This window comes from Salvelinus sp. IW2-2015, unplaced genomic scaffold, assembly GCF_002910315.2.
Source record: "Salvelinus sp. IW2-2015 unplaced genomic scaffold, ASM291031v2 Un_scaffold2996, whole genome shotgun sequence".
Taxonomy (NCBI): domain Eukaryota; kingdom Metazoa; phylum Chordata; class Actinopteri; order Salmoniformes; family Salmonidae; genus Salvelinus; species Salvelinus sp. IW2-2015.
In genome coordinates this window covers 304-11,565 of record NW_019944289.1, presented here as the reverse complement: position 1 = coordinate 11,565, position 11,262 = coordinate 304, and positions in this window count along the sequence as shown.

The following is an 11,262-nucleotide window of genomic DNA, read 5'->3' as shown; positions in this document are numbered from 1 at the left end:
ATTAAGTTACCGAACATGATGATTAAAGTTACGACATGATGATTAAAGTAAAACGACAATGATGATTAAAGTCAACGGACCATTTTATGATTTTTTTGGAAATTAAAAAAAAAAAGCGTTTTCCACGACATGATATTAAATCAGGCGATTTAAAGTTACGACATATTGATAAAGTTACACATGATGATTAAATCGACGACATGATGATTAAAGGTTACGAACATGATTGATTAAAGTCATGACGATTAAAGTTACTACATTGATGATAAATTAACGACATGATTGATTAAAGTTACGACATGACGAGTAAATCATGACATGATGGAGATTAAAGTCATGACATGATGATTAAAGTACGACATGATTGAGAATGAAATTACGACATGATCAGATTAAAGCTTACACATGATGGAGGATTAAAGTTACACATGATGGAGGATTAAAGTTACGACATTGAGTGATTAAAGTTACGAATGATGATTAAAGTACACATGATGATTAACGTTACGACATATGATTTAAAGGTACGACAGGAGCGATATTAAAGTTACGACATGATGGAGATTAAAAGTTACGACATGATGAGAGGATTAAAGTTACGAACATGATGAGGATTAAATTACGACATGCCGAGGATTAAATTACGACATGGAGGATTAAAGTTACAAATGATGGCAGGATTAAAGTACGACATGAGAGGATTAAAGTTACGACATGAGAGGATTAAAAGTGACGACATGATGATAAAGTCACGACATATGATTAAAAGTCACGACATGATGATTAAATCATGACGATTAAAGTTAAACGACATGATATTAAAGTTACACATGATGATTAAAATCACGACATGATGATTAAAGTCACGACATGATGATAAAGCAGGACGATTTATAAAGTTACGACATGATATTAAAGTTACCACATGATGATTAAATTACGACATATGAATTAAAGTCATTTGACATGATGAGATTAAATTACACATGATGGAGTATTAAAGTTACACATGATGGAGGATGAAAGTTACGACATGATGAGGATTAACAGTTACGACATGATGAGGATTAAAGTTACGACATGAGATTAAAGTTACGACATAATGATTTAACGTTACGACATGAGGAGATTAAAATTACGACATGGAGATTGACAATGTTACGACAGGAGCAGCAATTTACGACATGATGATGCTATTAAAAGTACGGAACATGATGGCAGGATTAAAGTATACACATGGAAATTTATAAGTACGATCTATGGAGATTACAAGTTACACATGATGGAGATTAAATTTAACAAGACATAAAATGAGGATTAAAGTTACGACATGATGGAGGAATGAAAGTACGACATATGGAGATTAAAGTCATTATGACATGATGAAAAGAGGATCTAAATTTATGACATATGGAGATTAAAGTTGATGAGCGCGAGTGAGTGATGTACAAGTCATACATGGGATTAAAGTCATGACATATGGCCCTATGACTGATGATTAAAGTCACGATCATGGATGATTAAAGTCACTGACGATTTAAATTACACATGATGATTAAAGTTACCGACATGATGCATTCAAAGTTACGAGCATGATGATTTTAAAAAGTCACGACGATGATGATTAAAGTCATGACAATTAAAGTTACGACATGTTGAGATTAAATACGAACATGATGCATTAAAGTGCTATGACATGAGGTATATATATATATCTTACATGATGGAGTATTAAAGTTACCACATATGAAAAGGTTACGACATGATATAAAGTTACGAACATATGATTAAAGTTACGACAGGAGATTAAAGTTAACAAAACGATAAATGAAAGCTGTGTACAACATGATGATTAAAGTTTTACACATGATGATTAAAAAAGTCAATGACATATGGAAGAGTAAAGTTACGACATGATAGGAGGATTAAACCTTACGTACATGATGGAGATTAATTATCTATATCCTATGCCATGAGGATTAAAAGTTACGACATGATGGAGATTTAAAGTTACCGACATCCATTGATTAAAGTTACGACATGACCCCGATTAAAGTTACACATGGAGGAAAGTACGACATGGAGATAAAGTTACCGACATATGGAGGATTAAAGTTATGACCCTGATGGAGGATTAAAGTTACGACATGATGGAGGATTAAATTACGACATGATGATTAAAGTTACACAATGATGGAGATTAAAGTTATTGACCATGATGAGATTAAAGTTATGACATATGAGAGATTAAAGTTAGGACCATGATGGAGATTAAGTTATGACATGATGACGGATTAAAGTTACGACATGATGGAGACTTAAAGTATACGACATGATGGAGGATTAAAGTTACGACATGATAGTAAAGTTACGACATATGATTAAAAGTTACGACATGAGATTTAAAGTTAACGACATGCGAGGATTAAAGTTACGACATGATGGAGGATACATTATGCACCATGATGAGGATTAAAGTTACGACTTTGATGGCAGTATTAAAGTTACGACATTGATGATTAAAGTTACACATTATGCAGGATTAAGCTTATGACATATGGAGATTAAATCTATGACATGGATGGAAGATAAAGTTATACATAAGGGAGGATTAAAAGTTATGACATGAGGAGAAGAAAGTTACCGACATTGATAGGATTAAAGTTATAGAACATGATGAGATTAAATTATGACATTATGAGGAAAATTACGACAGATGCGAGGATTGAATTTTATGACATTTGATGGAGATTAAAGTTATGACATATGCAGATTAAAGCTAGACATGATGCGAGCATAAAGTATAAAATTGACATATGAGGATTAAAGTTACCGACGATGATGGAGATTATAAAGTTACGACGATGATGGAGGATTAAGTTACGACATGATGATTAAATCACGACATGATATTAACGTTACGACATGATGAAATTTAACGTTTACGACATGATGATTAAAGTTACGACATGGAGGATTAAAAGGTACCGACATGATGAGATAAGTTACGACATGGAGATTAAAAGTTACGACATGGCAGATTAAGTTACGACATGATGAGGATTAAGTTACGAATGATGAGGATGAAAGTTACGACATATGAGGATTAAAGGTACGACATGATGTAGATTAAAGTATACACATGATGGAGGATTAAATTATACATGATGGAGATTAAAGTTATGACAGATGGAGGATTAAAGTTTACACATGAGGAGGATTAAAGTTTACACATGATGCAGAGTAAAGTCTATGACATGATGGAGGATTAAATTACGAACATGATGGAGGATTAAAGTTACGACATGATGAGGATTTAAAGTTATGACATGATGGAGGATTAAAGTCATGACAAAATGATGGAGATTAAAGTTTATGACATGCATTGGAGGAATTAAAGTTACGACATGATGGAGATTTAAAGTACGACATGATGAGATTTAAATTATGACATGATTGGAGATTAAAGTTATGACAATGATGAGGATTTTAAAGTTACACATGAATGGCAGATTAAAGTTACGACATGATGGAGGATTAAATTACGACATGATGAGGATTTAAAGTTACAACATGATGGAAGGATTAAAGTTACGACATGATGATTAAGTTACACATGAGATAACGTTACGACATGATGAGATTAAATTACGACATGGAGGCATTAAGTTACGACATGGAGGATTTAAAGTTACACATTGATGGAGGAGTAAAGTTACGACATGTATCGAGAATTAAATTACACATATAGAGGAATTAAGTACGACATTGAGAGGATTAAAGTTATGACATGATGGAGATTAAATTATGACATGATGGAGGATTTAAAGTTATGACATGATGAAGGAATTAAAGTTATTTGACATGATGAGGATTAAAGTATACGAGATGGAGGATTAAAGTATTGACATGATAGAGATTTAAAAGTCATGACATGATGAAGGATTAAAGTTGCAATCTGCTAACTTTAATTTGCCAATCAAAATTTGTAGACGCTGCTATCTTTAAAAAGTTTAGTATGGTTGCAGTATTGGGCGGGATGCAAGATATCCGCATTAAAATATTCAACCACAATGTGTACAAACAATATCCTGTACCTGTCCTTGACCTTGTGTCGTCTTGTTTGGGAGCTGTCTGACTCCAGTCTCTTCATATCGTCCTCGCGTTGCGTCTTAGCGTGGGTGAGTTGTGGCTGGAGGCGTCTGATGGGTCTCGGATGTGACCACCCATCCTTACCCCCTCGTCCTCCGCTGCCACTCCCCTCTCCTCCACTTCCTCCCTCCCCTGGAGACCTCCGGCGAGGACACAACAATAACAAGCAGGGGTAGATAATACAGCCATGCAAAAACATAGCAATCTGACTCCAATAACTTTGTACTGTTATTCACAGTAAAAGCCATTTAATCAAGTATAGACACAAAACCGGATCATACATAAAGCCCAATATCATGCCAAATGAACTCACTCAAATTCACTGTATAATGTCACCAGTTGTCTTATATTCACTGTATAATGTCTATATTCACTGTATAATGTGAAGTATTGTCTATATTCACTGTATAATGGCTATATTCACTGTAAATGTCTATATTCACTGTATAATGTAAGTAGTTGTCTAATTCACTTATACATGTTCGTATATTCACGTGTATAATGTAAGTGTTGTCTATATTTCACTGTATAATGGCTATAATCACTGTTTATAAGTCAGTATTGTCTTAATTCACTGATATAATGTTCGAGTAGTTGTCTATATTCACTGTATAATGTCAGTAGTGTCTATATTCACGTATAATGTAAGTATTGTCTTATATTCACTGTATAAGTCAGTAGTTGTTCTAATCCACTGTTAAATGTCAGTAGTTTCTATATTTCACTGTATAATTTCAGTAGGTGTCTATTTCACTGCAACATGTCAGTAGTGTCTATATTCACTGATATTAATGTCTATATTTCCACTATAATTAGTAGTTTCTATATTCACTGTTATAATTCTATATCACTGTATAAGTCTATATTCACTGCATATAATTGTCTCATATTCACTCTATAAGTCTATATTCACTGTATAATGTCTATATTCACTGCTATAATGTCTATATTCACTGTATAATGTCTATATTTCACTGGTATAATGTCTATATTCACTGCCTATTAATCAGAGTAGTTGTCTATATTCACTGATACTGTCAGTATTGGCTATATTCACTGTATAATGTCAGTAGTTGTCATTATTCATGATAATGTCTATATTCACTGTATAATGCTAAGTATTGTCGATAAATTCACTGGATAATGTCTAAATATTCACTGTTATAATGTCTATATTCACGTGTTATAAAGGTCTATTATTTCACTGTATAAGTCTATATTCACTGCTAAATGTCTATATTCACTGTATAAGTAATAGTTGTCTATATTCCACTGTATAATGTCTATATTCACGTATAATGTAAGTTAGTGTCATATTCACGATATAATGTCTATATTCACTGTATAAGTCAGTATTGTCTATATTCACTGTATAATGTCAGTTAGTTTCTTATATTCACTGTATAATGTCAGTAGTTGTCTATATTCACGGCTTAATGTCATATGTCTTATATTCACGTATAATGTCAGTATTGTCTATATTCACTGATAATGTCAGTAGTTGTCTATATCACTGTATAAGTCAGTAGTTGTCTATATTCACTGCTATAATGTCAGTAGTTGTCTTATTCCACTGCGATAATTCATAGTTTCTATAGCACGTTATAATGCAGTAGTGTCTATATTCACTGTTATAATTTGCTAGTAGTTGGCCTATATTCACTGTATAATGTAAGTAGTGCTCTATATTCACTGTATAATGTCCAGTAGTTGTCTTAATATTCACTGTAAAATGTTCAAGTAGTGTCTATATTTCACTTATATTAATGTCAGTAGTGTTCTATATTCACTGCTTATTAATGTCAGTAGTGTCTATAAACACTGTATAATGTCAGTATTGTCTATTAAAAACACTGCTCATATTAAGCAGTAGTTGTCTATATTCAACTTATAAGTCAGTAGTTTCTTAATGCACCTGTATGAATGTCAGTGAGTGTCCTATATTCACTGTATAATGTCCAGTAACTTATCTATAAATCACTGATAATGTGAAGCTAGTTGTCTATATTCACTGTATAATGTCAGTATTGTCTTATATTCACTTGTATATGTAATATGTGTCTATATTCACGGCTATAATGTAAGTAGTTGTCTATATTCAGCTGCTTAAATGTCAGTTATTGTCTTTGCTATTTTACGGTATAAATTCCAACCATTATTTGTCTATATCAATGTCATAGTTGTCTATATTCACTGCTCAATGTCTACTAGTTTTCACTCATATTCACTGTATTAATGTAATAGTGGCTCTATATCACTGCTATAATGAGTAAGCTCTTTCTCTATATTCACTGCTATAATGTCAGTAGTTGTCTATATTCCACTGCTATAATTCCCATCATGTTGTCTATATCTCACTGTATAATGTCCAGTAGTTTTCTATATTCACTCCCGTGTATAATGTAGTTATTAAGATGGTCTAATTCACTAGTATAAACATGCTTAAGAGGTTCTAGTAATGTTCAGAGTTGTCTATATTCAGCTGATATAATCAGTAGTTGATGCTTATATTCACTGAATCATGTCAGTAGTTTCTTATTATTCACTGAATATAATGTCATTAGTTGTCTATATTCCTACTGTTATAATGTCCAAGCCTAGTTTTCTATATTCACTGTTATAATGTAAAAGTAGTGGTCTATATTCACTGTATAATGTATTGTCTAGAATCAGTAATGTAATATTATTGCCGTGTTAGCCACAACCCGTGGCGTATAAAGTACTTAGAAAGAAGGAACTGATATCTAAGAGATTACCAGAGGCCACTTCCTCCTGGTCATTACATATATATGCGGTTAGTGTGCTCTCTCAAGTCGACAGAGTTTGAATAGTCGGATCCTGAACTTCTCTCAGCCGATTGAGCCCCCGGTACTATGGAGTGCTTCCCTGACGAGGCGTGAGGAATAGAAAAGTCTTGGGCGAAGAAGAAAGCAGAAGAGACCGAGGCGGTTCTGGAAGCAAGAGGGAGTAGGCCGAGAAGACGAGTCCTCACGGGCGGAGTGCCTCTGGAAACTGGAAGAGCTACAGGGGCGAGGCAGTAAAGAGAAAGAGGGAGAGAGAGGAGGGAGAGGAGGACAGAGAGCCTAGAGGATAGGAGAAAGAAGCTTCACTAGCAGGCTACTTATACAAGATCTAGCGGGGCACATAGAAAAGGCAGCCGACGAAATACTATATAATTACTCTGCATGACCATAACTCTAGACTTTGAACTACATAACCTATGAGCTAAAAACATAATCTTAGACTTTGCAGCTAAAAAGCTACGCAGCTCAAAAAACCCATTTTAGAAAGGACTGATCTGTGAGATTCCGCCAGTAGACTAGTAGAGATTTTACAGTTGTAGGTGTCACAGAGTCGTTTCCCTAACCAACATCAGAGCAGGAGGATACATGAATGCGACTATGGCGTTCAAACCTCTATTTCTGGAACAGAATTGTGTCGCGTTCTGCTACAGCTCTATCACAAACATCAAACCAACGGCCACTGTATTGCTGCTACCCGTACACAGTTTCCCTTAGCCGACAGGCACCACCGCTTTCCCTAGCGACAGACGACACCGCTTTCCCTGTACGGACAACGACACCGTTTCCCGCCACTCGAGACTTAGCGACAAGACGACACCGTTTCCGTTGCCTTCTCAGACGAACGCGACGACACCTTTCCATTTCAACTCAAATCACCTGCAGCGTGTAACAGACGACACCTTTTCCCATTAGCCGACAGACACACCTTTCCCCTTAGATATACAAAAAAGAACGACAGACGACACCGTTCCCTAAGACAAAGACGACACACATTTCCTTTAGCGCAACAGACGACACCGTTTCCATTAGCGACAGGACATACCTGTCCACTTAGCGACAGACGATACCGTTATCCGCTTAGCGAACAGACGGTACGTTTCCCTTAGCCGTACAGGACAACCGCTACCGTTTCCACGTCTTTAGCTAGCCATGACGGTTTACCGTTTCCGGACCTTAGCGACAGACGACTCACCGTTATCCGCTTCCATCTGACAGAACTGATTAGCTCGGTTACACTCCATACTCTTCAGCTCTTACTCGCTTGACAGATAGAGTAAATAGTGTATTCCAGTTCCTAGAACAAGAGAATGTCTGGGGAACGGATCGCCATCCGTCGGCCTTACAAATGTATTCGGAGCCCCCACCCAAAGGCTCATCAAATGACCGATCCAATGGAGTTTAGTAGTGTACCGGTGCTGTTAGAATGTGATGTGCTGCTGTAGTGAACATGAGATGTAGTCCACTATAGTCGTGTGTGTCTAACACACTGCACGAATCCCCGCGCCCATAGGATGTGCTAAGCTGTAATATACGCTTTTGGACAGCACTTAAATCAGAGCAGTCCGGTAGCCACTGGTAACCCGGACAGTGCGGAGTCCTGTGCTTCTATCCTGCCTCGCTCTACCCTCCCGGAGCTAGCCGTAGACGCGCAGTGTCTACTGTGTGTGCCTGCGTGAGCCTGTGGTGCTACTGTGGTTGCGGGTGTTGTACTACTCTGCCTGGTGAGTCATTTCGAAGCGAATCCATCGGCGAGTTGCAATGAGTGTCTACTGCGTGCGTGTGCGAAATGTGACGTCAATGACCATAGTTGCGCGTGATGGTGTTTCTACGCCTGCAAGTCTTCAGCGTGTGACCCTACCGTGTGGTGGCCAAGTGTGCTACTGTGCGGTGCCCCTTGGCCTTTCTGTGTCTACGTGACCACCCTTTGTGTGATGTTCTACTGTTGTGTGTGTCTACCGCTGTGTGTGTCTACTGTGTGTGTGGGTCTAAAAGAACAATGTAACCATAATCAAAACACACCACCCATTCATACCTGTGAGAGATGCGATCCAGCGCATTCACCTCAGACTGACGTAGCTGCCCATCTGGGACCTACCAGACCCAGCCCTCAACCGTATGTAGAGTGAGTCCTAGCCGCCTCCCTTTACTCCCCTCTCCCCTGGAGTCTCTTTCCTGCATTCCCGCCTTCTCGAGAGCCCACAAGGAAACGGCGTTCCGTGAGCCTCTACTGACGGCCGGGAGGGAAAACCTCTCCCAGAGGACCTACCTGCGCACCCTCAGTCCGGGCTACCCGTCCAGGGGGACGCGCAGCTCTATCCCTCCCCTGCATCTGCCTCTACCCCCAGGACCAAGAGGGACTGGACCAACATATTCTCCTGGTGGGTCCAAGTAAGGCCGCACGTGAACGGCAAGTAAAGCCTTGTGAGTTGCCCCCACCCACCTCCTCCGTAGGATCATGAGGTGTCATATCTCACCGAGCTAGTACGGGCCGTGAGGATGAAGCCGCCCCTCTGGGATGGGCAGAACCCCGCACTCCCAGGCGTTGAGTTCAAATAATCCAGGCCGCCTCCCTCCTCCCCTTTGTCCGGAGCGGAACCCCAGTGGCCTCGAACCAACTGTGTCGTGGCGCTGGGTGTAGACCAATAAAAGCAAACAGGCCAGAAAACCCCCCGCTCGATCCCCACGCATGCCGCCAGACCCTGGACCCAGAGGGCTAATTGGTGAACTGCTGGCCTAAGTACCCGGACCCTCGAGGCTAGAGAAAAGAAATCCGGAGGTGAAGGAACCCTCCCAGGTGAGGTGGGGAAGGGAGCTGTGGGCGGAGAGGGGGGGGGGGGGACGTCGTTGCCAAGAAAGATGGGTCTTATATAGAGCGAGGGAGTCATCATACTAGGCCAGCCAAGGAGTTTTAACAATCCATTCAAAAACCATAAACGGTAGAGGTGCATGAACCCGCAATAGGTCCTCACTGAGAAAGAGCTGAAAGAGATCCTGAGTCTCTATCAGGTCATGCAAGCAACTGACAGCCTAGATTGATTGCGTTACACCCCAGACAAAATTAGAGTGGGAATTGGGACTTATCCGAGCACAACATGCACCCGCCGGAACACTCGCCCTATGTAACAGAAGAAAGACTACAGCCCTGTAGTGTCTTGCGTCCTCCCCACCCTGCCCACCGATTCCACCAAGAAAGTAGACGAATCGACCGCCGATTGGAAGTCCGTCGCAGGGGAAGCCTGACCGGGCAGAGTCATATACGTCTTGGAAGGATAAAGAGTCCAGAATCCCAGAGCACAGAGGACATGCCAATCCATATCAAGCATGCTCGGCAGATTCGTTGCGCACAATGCGCCCAGCTGGCAGAACACATTACCCAGACCAGACTTAGACACAGGAGCATCTAAAACACACACAATATTATCCCACAGGACCCCAGACTGTAGAACACAGAGCATCGAAGCACACACACACACAATATTATTCCCACGCGTTTCCGTACATGCGTCCTTAGAGCCATCATCTTGAAAAACTAGCTACAATTTTTCCACCAGCCATACGTACAGTGTGTCGTGCCTTCTGTGTTGTTGTGTGTGTGTGTGTTGTGTGTGTGTGGGTGTGTGTGTGTGGTGTGTTGTGTGTGTGTGTGTGGTGTATTTAAATAAACAAGTCTATATAATTAATTTGGCCATGTGTTTACACAACAGCCGATTAAAGTTACGACATGGAGGATTAAAGTTACGACATGGAGGATTAAAGTTACGACATGATGGAGGATTAAAGTTACGACATGATGGAGGATTAAAGTTACGACATGATGGAGGATTAAAGTTACGACATGATGGAGGATTAAAGTTATGACATGATGGAGGATTAAAGTTATGACATGATGGAGGATTAAAGTTATGACATGATGAAGGATTAAAGTTATGACATGATGGAGGATTAAAGTTATGACATGATGGAGGATTAAAGTTATGACATGATAGAGGATTTAAAGTCATGACATGATGAAGGATTTAAAGTGCAATCTGTAACTTTAATTTGCAATCAAAAGTTGTAGCTCTGCTATCTTTAAAAGTTTGAGTATGGTTGCAGTATTTGGGGGGGAGGAAAGATAATCCATTAAGGAATATTCAACCACAATGTTACAAACTAATATCCTGTACCTTGTCCTTGACCTTGTGTCGTCTGTGTTTGGGAGGGCTGTCTGGACTCAGTCTCTTCATATCGTCCTCCGCGGTGGTCTTAGCGTGGGTGAGGTGTGGCTGGAGGGCGTGATGGGGTCTGCTGTGACCCCCATCCTGAC